The sequence below is a fragment of the Onychomys torridus genome, chromosome 7 (genome assembly GCF_903995425.1).
Source record: "Onychomys torridus chromosome 7, mOncTor1.1, whole genome shotgun sequence".
NCBI classification, from domain to species: domain Eukaryota; kingdom Metazoa; phylum Chordata; class Mammalia; order Rodentia; family Cricetidae; genus Onychomys; species Onychomys torridus.
Genome location: NC_050449.1, coordinates 68,844,429 through 68,854,927, shown reverse-complemented (window position 1 = coordinate 68,854,927; position 10,499 = coordinate 68,844,429).

Here is a 10,499-nt window from a genome sequence, read left to right as displayed (position 1 = left end):
GCCCGCTGGGCTGCCCGCCGGCCTTGCAGAGCTTGGGGGTGCGGGGCAGACTCGTTTAGCACAGGTCAGCTGCGGCAGGCCTCAACTTCATGGAAACCTGCGCTGGGTAGGCAGACGTAGGTGAGCTCTGTGAGTACCAGGCCAGCTTGGGCTACATAGCGAGTTCTAGCCAGCCTGGGCTACATAGGGAGACCTTGTCGCAAAAGATAAGTCGTTGAGAACTCTAGCCAGACGTGGTGGTGTCCGCCTGCAATCTAGCACTCCAGAGGGCGAATCAGAAACCCAAATTCATCCTCAGCTGTGAAGCAAATTCAAGAGCAGCGGTGGGATCCTTCAGGACCCCCACCTCTTAAAAAAAAAAAAAAAAATGAAAAAGTAGAGTTGGGGACATAGCTCAGTGGTAGAGCGCTTGTCTAGCAAGCACAAGGCCGTGGATTCGATCCCCAGCTCAAAAAAAAAAAAAAAAAAAAGAAAGAAAAAAGAAAAAGTTGGAGAAGTAGCTTGGCGGTAAAGATCTGGATACAGAAACCTCAGCACCTACTTAAACCCAGGCACGGCTCTGCCAACTGTAAGACCAGCATGGGAAACACAAGCTCCAGGTTCAATAAAAGATCCTGTCTTTAAAATCAAGGTACAAAGCTGGGCGGTGGTAGTGCACGCCTTTAATCCAAGCACTTGCGAGGCAGAGGCAGGCAGATCTCTGAGTTAAAGGCCACATGATCTATGGAGTGAGTTTCAGGACAGCAAGGGCTATACAAAGAGACTACCTTGAAAAAAAAATTAAAAATTGAAAAGAGGGGTTGGGGATTTAGCCCAGTGGTAGAGCGCTTGCCTAGCAAGCACAAGGCCCTGGGTTCAATCCTCAGCTCTGAAAAAAAAGAAAGAAAAAAAAAAAAAAAACTCAAAAAAATTGAAAGGAAATATGTCTCCGATACATGGTTAAGAAAGACAATTTGAATAGCATGCATATAAAACTACCATTAAAACTCTGTGAGCCAAACACAGTGGCACATGCCTTTGATCCCAGCACTCAGGAGGCAGTGGCAGATGGATCTCTGTGAGTTCAAGGTTAGCCTGGTCCAAAATAGAGAGTTCCAAGACCACCAGGGCCACATGGAGAAACCCTGTCTCAAAATAGCAAAAATTTGCATGTAGCATGAAACTGACCATCTGTCTCCAGAAGACTCCTTCTGTAGAAGCTGGAAACAGTGGCTGCTTCCTGAGAGAGGACAGGAGGGTAGGGAGGGGGAGATGCTATCCTTCATTATCTCTTTTTAAATGATTCATTATTTTTATGTATATATGTGTGTGCCTGCATGTCTCCACATGTACCACATATGTGCAGATACCGGCAGAAGCCAGTAGAGGGCATCAGATCCCCTGGAACTGGAGTTACAGGCAATTACGTGCCACTTAATATGGATGCTAGGAACCAACCCATATCATCACAGTGTAGTACATGCTCATAACTAAACTGCTGAGTCATCTCTCCTGCTTTATTATTGCCCTTTTATACCCTCTGGGTTTTGTATAAAGTGTCCTCTAAAATGAAAGTCAAATTTAGATATACTAAAAAGACAGTAAATGCCAGTGGTGCTTAATTAGCTCTGGGTGCAAAGATTTTACTTTGTTCTGATTTGTAGATTTTTCTACAGTGGAAATAGAATAAGCAAGGGCACTTTTATCTAGTAGGACAGACTGTGTTATGTTTTTCCTACTAATCTGGCATGCTGGTTAGGGTTTTGTTTCGTCAACTTGACATAAGCTAGAGTCATCTGGAAAGAGGAACCTCCAGTGAGAATATACGTCTATGAGATTGGCCCGTGGGCAAGTTGATGGAGCATTTTCTTGATCAGTGAGTGATGTGTCCCCCTGTGCACTCTGGGCAATGCTACCTCTGGCCAGGTGGTTCCTCAGAAATCAAGCTGAGCAAGCCAGGGAGCAGCATTCCTCTGTGGTTCTGCTTTGGTCCCTGCCTTGAGCTCCTGCTCTGATGCCCCTTCATGATGGGATGTAAACTGTAAGGTGAAATAAACTCTTTCTTTCCGGAGTTGCTTTTGGGCAGTGTTTTATCACAGGCCTAGAAAGCAAACTAGGACATTGGGCGTGGAGGATTCTGATGGTTGTTTTAATAATCACAGTGGAAAATGCATAGACTAGTGCAAACTGTGAGTCACACTCTCTTCTCCCTCCCTTTCTGTGTGTACATACTTGGCATTATAAAACCGATTTGGATGGGGTGCTAATTTCTACAGGGAAGAGTTTTCTGGGTATCTAGAAATAGACAACACTTCCCAAAATAATGACATTTTAACCTGAACCTCCACGGCCTCTAATTGCCATGTATCAACTGGAATTTTAGGAGATCTGATTGTCAACTTCAAAGCCCTGTTAAGTTCCCTATGCAAATGAGAGTTTGGGCAAGGAAAGATGAAGGTTGAAAACATTTGGGTACACTTCCAATGAAAATGTGTATTTATGTGGAGAAGAGCAGAAAAAAGCAAACAGACCACAACAAACAGGAGAGAGTTATTAAATCAGGAAGCATTTCCGAGAGAAATAAAAGTGGACCTTTGGTTTGTTGGGACCTTTCCCCTCCACGCAGAGGGGCTGGGGAGAAGGCTGGATTTAGTTACTTCCTGCCAGTTGAGGGTTACCAGGGAGCTGTGTCCTGGAAGGACCTCGCCAGCAGGCAGGATGAGGTCAGCAGCTGCACTAGCAAGTGGGGGGAGTTGAAGAGGGAAGGAGCAGGCAGAGGGGGCGGGGCCTGCTAGGAGGAGAGTGACAGCAGTCAGGACACCAGGAGAACGAGTACCCGAGTACCCGGAAGGAGAGACTGGAGGACAGTAGAGACGAGGAATAAGGAGATGAAAGAACAGCTTACAAAAGCCTGATCAAATAGTGGAGGAGGGAACTTGGGGAAATCTACTCCTCTGCAATGTATGGGCATGGGTTTGGTTTTGTTTTTTAAAGGCAGTCTCATGTAGTCCAAGCAGGCTTTTTTTTTTTTGGTGGTGGGGGAGGCGGGGGCGGGTATTGGTTTGGGGTTTTTCAAGGCAAGGTTTCTCTGTGTAGCCGCCTTGGCTGTCCTGGAACTCACTCTGTAGACCAGGCTGCCCTTGAACTCACAGAGATCCGCCTGCCTCTGCCTCTGCCTCCTGAGTGCTGGAATTAAAGGCATGCATCACCACAGCCTAGCTCCAAGCAGATTTTAAACTAACTATATTTTTGAGGAAACCATTGAACTTCTGATCCTCTTATTACTTCCCAAGTGCTAGGAGTGTGCACGTCTGCACCAGCCCACCCAGTTTATGAAAAATAAAAGAAAGTACTAAAATAGATTTAGCTAACTGGGCTTGGAGGTCTATGCCTTTAATCTTAGCACTCAGGAGATGAGATAGGTGGATCCCTGAGTTCAAGGGCAGCCTGGCCAACAGCAAGTTCCGGGACTGCTAGGGCTATACAGAGAAACCCTGTCTCGGAAAAATAATAAAATAGACTTAGCTCAAAAACAAAACTGAACCGTTCTTCTTATAGTAACACTGCTCGGATTAAGTCTGTCTGGTTTGTTTACTTATTGAACTGGGTATTTTAGAATCCTGAGTAAACACAGAGATGCCATCTCAGCAGAGGGTGGGAACTAGTGTGCCTGGCAGGCTGGTGCTGTATAATTCTCTTTCTCAGGGGAGTCACTAGGAGGAGACTGGCCTCAGGCCTCAATTTCACAAGCGTTGAGGTCTTAACAGTAATGTGGCAGGAGGCCACAAGACGGTGATGGTTTGCTGAAGAGATCTGTCACCTGAAAACAGGTAGGGTAGGGAGGAGCAGCCCACTCCTGCCCTTAGTCAGTCTTTCTTAAGCTAGATGTTTATGTGAGTCTGTGGGAAAAGGTGAAGAAAGAGTCCCTTTGTAACCTCTAAAATAAAATGTAGCCATGTTAAAAACAATATTTATAAGACTAACAAATACTACAGAAATACATTTTCAGCTAGACAATCTGATGTTAAAGATGAGACCACAGGGGTTGGGGATTTAGCTCAGTGGTAGAGCACTTGCCTAGCAAGCGCAAGGCCCTGGGTTCAGTCCTCAGCTCCAAAAAAAAAAGTTGAGACCACAAACACATACACCATACACACACACACACACACACACACACACACACACACACACACCACAAACAATACATATGCACACTGAACACACACACACACACACACACATACATCACTCTGTCTCCCAGGCTGGCCCTGAACTCATTGGCTCAAGTGATCATCTTGCCTTTACCCTTCAATACATAGGAGAGCAGTGAAGCTCTCTTTGTGCCTGGCAAAATGATAGTTTTGGTTTTTTGGTGGTTTTTGTTTGTTTTGTTTTAAAATAGCCTCTCATTATATAGCCCTAGCTGACCTGAAATGCATTGTATCCCAAACTAGCTTTGAACTCATGATCTTCCAGCCTCAAGGATTATAGGCATGTACCACTACACTGGGCTGTTAATTCAGTTTAAAATAACAACGGCTACATTTTTAGAAAACTGATTTTTCTTGGGCACCATAAAATGGGAAATTTCCCCTAAAGAGTCCACTGAAGGTTTTCTTCCCTTTACTGTAATTTATTTCCTTACTCATCAGGAAATGACAGTTGGGGATAGTCCCTTACCTTACCTTTAATGGGTGTGACATTTTAGGTTGATTATGATTCACACTGGTGTTCGGGTAGATTTGGCTTTCAAATGTGGGAACATATGTGTTTGTGTTGCTGCTGCCTTGTGTGAGTATAGATGATCAACCAGGGCCTCCTGCCAAGGAAGGTGCCATACCAAATGAGCTATAACTTCATATACCCATTACTACTTAACATGGAAGCAAACTTTGAACAGAAGAATAGATTATAATCTTGGGCTTAAAATAGCAAGAAGAACTAAGCGAAGAGAAACAGCATACAAATGATCCCACCAGCACTATAACTCTTTTGTCTAACTATGTTATTAGAAGTTATTTTTCCACCAGGCAGTGGTGGTGCAGACCTTTAATCTCTGTGAGTTAGTTAGAGGCCAGTCTGGTCTACAAAGTGAGTTCCAGGACAACCAGGGTAGTTAGACAGATAAACCCTGTCTCAAAAAAAAAAAAAAAAAAAAAAGAAAGAAAAGAAAAAGAAAGAAAGACAGAAAGAAAGAAAAAATTTCTAGTCAGAAACAGGTAATTTTTTTTCAATTTATTTTTATTGTACAAGTTGGGGTTTTTGTTTGTTTGTTTGTTTTTGAGCTGAGGATTGAACCCAGGGCCTTGCGCTTGCTAGGCAAGCACTCTACCACTGAGCTAAATCCCCAACCCTATACAAGTTTTTTACTTACATGTATGTATATATACCACACTCCTGCAGCACCTAAGGAGACCAGCCCCTAGAAATTAATTTTGAGAAAAAAAATGACAGATATGCAAATAAATGGATAAAATGTTCACAGAAGCTTTCTTATAAGAAATTGAAACAAACAAACAAACCATGGAGAATTGTTCAAGTAAGTTATAATGTAGTTTAAGTAGGTTTACTTGTAGCTCAGTGGTAACTAGTATGTCTGAGGGCGTGGGTTTCGTCTCCAGCATCACAAACACATACACCATATATACACACACCACAAACAATACATATGGACACTGTACATACACATACCCCATACCACACACACACACACACACACACACACACACACACACACACATTATATGTCACAAAAATGCCTTGTACTATTCCGATTTTTATATTTTTAAATTTACTACGTTGTCCTCCTTCTTGTTTATGTGTGCATACACATGTGTCACCGCCCACGTGGGAATGAGAGGACAATTTCCAGGGGCCATTTTCTACCATGGATGCTCCAGAGAGCACACTTGGGTCACTCATGAGGCGTCAAGTGCATTGCCAGCTGAGCCAGCCCTTACAACTTCATTCCTGTGAAGCATATGTGTACACACATGTACACAGGAAAAGGTCTGAAAGGAAACAAGCCAAATGTACGTGTGGTGACTGCGAATGATGGGATTCTGAGTGGTTTGGGATTTTGCTTTCATTTTCACTGTTTTCTACACATCATTTGCGTTGTTCTGCCTCTCAGAGGTTGAAAAGGGGATTGATTCACTTTTATCGACATGGTCCAAGATCTTGAGTAGTATGGAAAGATCTTGCCTATTCCTGACTCCAGCAGCACCTCCACACCCTACTCTGATTTGTACTTGATGAATTTGACTTTTGTTTTTCTTTACACAGGGAATCAGTCTGCAGGTCAGGGTGGCCTTGAACTTGTGTAGATTCTCCTACCTCAGCCTCTGAGTGCTGGGGTAACAGATGTGAGCCACCACATGGTGCCTTTAATTAATTTTGTCATGCTGGGGATTGAACCCAGGGCCATACACGTCATTTGATAACTGAGCTATGCCCTCAGACCCTGATTCTAACTTTTAATTACTTAATTTTATTTTTAGTTATGTGTATATGTATGTTCATGAGAGTATGCATGTGAGTTCAGTGCCCACAGAATCCAGAAGAGGGCATCCAATCCCATGGAGCCGGAGTTAGAAGGGGTTGCAAGTTGCCTGCTGTGGGTTCTAGGAACTGAACTCAGGTCTTCTACAAGAACAGTAAGTGCTCTTAACTGCTGAGCTGTCTCTCCACACCCTCCCCCATCCCGTTTATTCAGAGTATTGTAAAAAAACAAAAACAAAAACCTTCTCTCTCTCCCTCCCCCTGGCTCCTCCACCCCACTCCGTTCTCTTCTCTCAGCACAGTCCATTATGTGGTTAGAAAAGTGTGATTTTTCTAAAGCATGTGATCAAAATGAGATTAGGGAAATGTGTGTGTGTGTGTGTGTGTGTGTGTGTGTGTGTGTGTGTCCCCAAAGATGAATTATCTTAAAGTGCCCCGTTCTTCTCTGTTCACAGCAGGTAGGAAAAGAATGTGTGCAGCTTGTCATTCCTGTAACAATTATCTGAACATACCACTGTGTGTGCAGGGGGAAAAGCCTGAGGAAGATACTTTGAATTGTTAGAAAAGCTTTTCTCTGGGTATATGAGATTACAGAGGCATCTCATGGTGCAATTTTGTTTCTGAAATGTTTTAAGAGAAATCCTGTGGTGTTTGGTGATACACACCTCTCACCCCAGCCACCCAGGAGGTGAGTGCAGGAGAATCCCTAGCTTCAGGCCAGTGAAGTGGGTGACTTAGCAAGACTGTGCCTCAGTGTAAAAGAAGCTGGCAGTGTACTCAGTGGTGGGAACGTCCCTAGTATGCGTCCCTAGTATGCGTGAGGCCCTAGCATCACTCGGTAGCACGGGACACAGGAGAGAAAGCATCTGGGTCACTTGCACAATGCAGAAGGAAATGAAAATGGGAAGGGAGGTCAGGAAAGACTGGAAGATAACTTCTGAGGTCATCTTTGTCCCAGTGTCTCCCAGCAAGGTCTGCTTGTTTTTTCAAGTCCACCCCTCACCCCAGGCCCCCTCACAGATCTCCCATCCTTGATCACTCCAGCCCGCCTGACATGGGTCTTCTCTTTGTGTTTTATCATGCATTGGGTATGATAAAAGTGTCTTATAGTTATACTTAAGGACAGGCTGTAGGCTTTTGCTCTGGGTCCCTATAGTGCCTAAACATTCCAGGCCCCAGTGGATGATTGTTTGTTAAATTAGTTTGAAATCCAACATCTAAGGAAGTTGAAAAGAACATGGAAAATTGTTTTCTTAGAGAAAACGTATTATGAAGGATACAATTGAATTTTAAAAATACACAGGCTCAAGAAAGGAAAGCAGCAAAGATAGAAACATTTCAGGGATAGGCTACTGTTCTGTTTGCTTGTGGCTGACCACAGTTTGGTGGCCAAATACAGCAGAATGTAACCACTCCCAGCGTGGAGGCTGGAAACTCAGTCTCACTGGTGGAAAACGCTTCAGCAGAGCTAAGGAAAACCAGTTTCTTGTCTTGGTGGGCTTCTGATAGCAGTCAGCACATCCCGGCTTCTGGCCACGCCAGTAGAATCTCTCCATCTGTGGTCTCACTGCCTTTTTCCCTTAGTGTATGAAATCTCCCTTTGCCTCTGTCCTCTGCGGGTATAGGCTCTTGTGTCTGTGGCCACCTCCAAACTAGACTTAACCGTCCATGCAGTGCTGTTTCTCACCATGTGGGTCCCATTCACAGATCACGAGGCTGAGGATGGAGGTAGGAACTTGGCAGGAAGCCATGCTCTGTGTTGTGAGAATGCCTCGGCTTGTGCTCCAGCCCTCCTCTCTCTTCTGTGTAAAGATTAAAATTCCTAAAATGACTGACTCTACTAATTGGTGATTAGGTCAGTAGGGACAAACAGACGTTCAGAGCAGTAAGACTGGGCATGAGGAAAACACCAGAACTCTATCTTTTCAGCTGCTGAACACAGCAAGATCAGGAGCAGATGGCATAGAGAGAAGTGACACGCTGCAAACTGAACTTGGTAAAGTCCCTCTCTGCAGACCCATAGTATCCTGTCAGCCCTGGAATGACAAGGAGGGTCCGGAGCATGAGAAGACACTGCTGGCTAAAAGACAATCGCCCAATGATTCTTCTTGATCTAAATAGTTAAATGGAGAAAATGTCTGCCAGAGCAGCCCAGCCAGATTTTCCATAATGCCCTGCTTTGAAACAGATTATGGTCTTCCAGGCTAAGACCAGCACAAAGCAGCAGACTGCTCTCCTGCTGTCCTTATGTAATCCCTACCAGGAGTGAGGAATTGGGGCCATGTCTCTGCAGATGAAAATAGGATTTTATGCAACAGGAAAGTAACGAATAATATATTCTGTGGGAAATGAAAATATGTCAATATTTCATAGCTTTAAAAGCTAAAATGAAATGCCATTTGGGCAAGATAAAAATTTGGATTTACATAGGCAAGTCTGAATTTGCAGTGTGGGTAGGTTTTACCTCTGAACTAACACAGCACATTGCATCCTGGGAGAGAAAGGCAAACATTTTAACTTTCTTGCCTTTTAGATGAGTAAAGTGTCTTATCTTCCTTAAGGTAGAAAATTGAGGTCTTATGCTAACTACAAAAAAAAAAAAAAAAAAAAAAAAAAAGAAGAAGAAGAAGTGCCAGTATGGCACATACCTTTAAGCTCAGAACTAAGGAGGTAGAGGAAAACAGATCTCTGTGAGTTTGAGGCCAGCCTGATCTACAGAGTTCCAGGACAGCCTGAAGTGAGACCCTGTCTCAGAGAAATAAATATATAAACTTTTTTGATGTTTCAGTGTAACAAATATGTCTAATCTCTGCTATGCACAAGGTCTCCAGAGAGTAAAGCCATGAGAAAGACATAGTACCTGTCTCCAGGAAGGAGCTTATTATTTCTTATGAGTGGTAAGTAGACTGTAAAACAGAAAAGGACATATGTCACAGGTACCTAAATTTCTACCAGGGTCCAGGGTTGGAAAACTGGCAAGGTTGTGAATAGCATGTGGGATGCCTTTAAGGATGCCAGGGCTGCCGGGCAGTGGTGGTCTACAGAGCAAGATCCAGGAAAGGTGCAAAGCTACACAGAGAAACTCTGTCTAGAAAAACCAAAAAAGAAAAAAGAAAAAAAAAAGGATGCCAGGGCTGTTGTCTTTAGAGATGCGATGGGAAGACAGACCTGAGAGAAGACTCTACATGAATAAGGCACAGATAGCTTGGAGTATACATAAAGAAAAGTGATGTTGGCCTGTATAGCTTCAGGACATTGGAAATATCTGCCCATAGGGGAAAAAAATCTAGCATAGATTTATGGGCAGAGATGGCTCAGAAGATAAATGCACTTGCCGCCAAGCCTGACTGAATTGGATCTCAAGACCCGTATGGTGAAAGGAGAAAACTAACTCCTGAACGTTGTCCTCTGACCTCCACACCTGTGCCATGACAGACACGCACACACCCGCCCAAGTAAGTAGAGTTCTAAAAACTAAATGCAGAGGCAGAGGGAGGGAGGTAAAGTGTCTGCTCTGCAGTGTAGGGACCTGGGATTGGCTCCCAGCACTGACCTGAAAAGCCACACATGGTGTGGTGGTGCACTCTGTAACCCCAGAAATGGTGCCAAGTGACAGTGAATCCTGGGGCTCCCTGGCCAGCCTAGTCAAAAGAGCAGCTTCAGGTTCAGTAAGAGAACCTGCCAAAAAAAAAAAAAAAAAAAGAAAGAAAGAAAGAAGAAAAGTGGGGGAAAGAGGTGGAAACCAATAGAGGGAAATAGTTTAGAAACATAGACCCGTGGCCCACAGAGACACACACGGGCACACACACACACACACACACTCATATGCACACACCACACACAACATATGATCTAGAAAAATTAGCAAACATTCTAGTAGGACCCAGAGCGGAAAGGGGGCGGGGCTCCAAGTGGTTAGAGCCCACGCCCCAGTCTGCTGTCCTGGCGCATCTGCTGGTGGAATTGGTGAGAGGGCTTTGGTGAGAGGGCTTTGGGTGTCAGCTGTTGTCTATTGCCCT